We start from the raw sequence: 1,320 nt of genomic DNA on the forward strand, positions 1-1,320 counted from the left end.
TGATGCTGCAAGACAGGGGTGTGTGTGACCTGGAGGCTGGGCGAGGGCAGTCTCCACATGGCCCTCGGGGCGCTGACTCAGGCTCGCACTGGCTCTCACCCTCAGCAGAACCCACATGGCTGGCAGTCCACCCTGAGGGCCTGGGGACACAAAGCTTGACTTTTCAGGCTAACTCAGGGGGCAGATACACCCCCAGCCCTGTGATCTAAAGGGACTCTATGGGATACACTGGGATCAAAGTTACGCTGGTGAGACAGATCCTGCCAATGCCAAGACAAGGCTGCTCCTGAGACCACTCAGATTCCTGGAGGTGTGGACGGCTCACCCTGGGTGGCCCAGAGGATGTGGAAGCTCAGGGGACACACGGCTGCACTAAAGGTCCCGGGTGGTGTCTGACTCCCCCGCCCGCCAGGAGGACGGCGGGGCACCCCCTTCCTGTGCCCTCGCCTAAGCTGCAGAGGCTGGTGATCTAGCTCCTGCCATTAAACTGTGGTGTACACGGATGGAATCAGGTCCAAGGAGTCGCTTCTGTGACGGCTACAATGTGAGGACCACTGTCACGTTTGGGGGAAAATAGTAAAACGCTAGGATTCTGCACTGGGTTGCGCTGGAAACATCTCTGAGTTCTTCAGGCTCTGTCGCCCCTCAAACTCCCACTGTCCACAGTGGGGCCAGCAGTGAAATGGGGGGCTCCTCAGGTCTCCAGTTTCTCCCTGACTCTGGTCACACCCCTCACCCCAGCCTGTGCCCCAGGTCACTGCTCCCTCCATGCCCCCAGACTCGGGGGTGGGTATAACCAGCCTCCAAGCTGCCCACCTCCACTCGGTGACGGCACTAGAGAGGTTACCACAGGACTCTTGTGATGGGGACCACATGCCAGGCCAGGGCATCAACTCCACACGTCTGCGACCTCCCTGGAGCCGGGGTCCCCTCGTGGGGCCATCACGCTGGGGAGTCAGCAGGGCAGGTGCCAGGGCGGGGCAGGTGCCAGAGCGGGGCAGCCAACCCCACCCCAGTTCCAAAGGGAAGGCCTGCTGGGCCCCAAAGGCGGCTGCACCGCCACGCGTGTCCAGGATGCTGGAGGGGGAAATGTGTCCCAAAAAACAACTGTCCCTCCAAAACCCTCCAAAACCGTCAGGTGAACCCCTACGTCCTGCGGAGGCGCTTTGGGTCGGACCATGAATTAGCCGTGGGTGCTCCTCCGGGGCGGGAAGACAGGGAGCTCCTCCCGCTGGGGCTGTTGGGGGTGGGGGTGGACGCCCCAGGCTGGGCCCAGAGTGGCGGCGAGACCCGGAAGGAGGCACACAGGCTGCGGTGTCT

At 62.4% G+C, this 1,320-nt stretch overlaps 1 protein-coding gene across 3 annotated transcripts in view; it reads right to left on the reverse strand.

Moving 5' to 3' along the window:
• PRMT2 (protein arginine methyltransferase 2) overlaps window positions 1-1,320 on the reverse strand; it is a 29,821-nt gene that overhangs the window by 1,651 nt on the left and 26,850 nt on the right. The window lies entirely within an intron of this gene.

Source organism: Mandrillus leucophaeus, unplaced genomic scaffold (genome assembly GCF_000951045.1).
Source record: "Mandrillus leucophaeus isolate KB7577 unplaced genomic scaffold, Mleu.le_1.0 Scaffold526, whole genome shotgun sequence".
Taxonomy (NCBI): Eukaryota; Metazoa; Chordata; class Mammalia; order Primates; family Cercopithecidae; genus Mandrillus; species Mandrillus leucophaeus.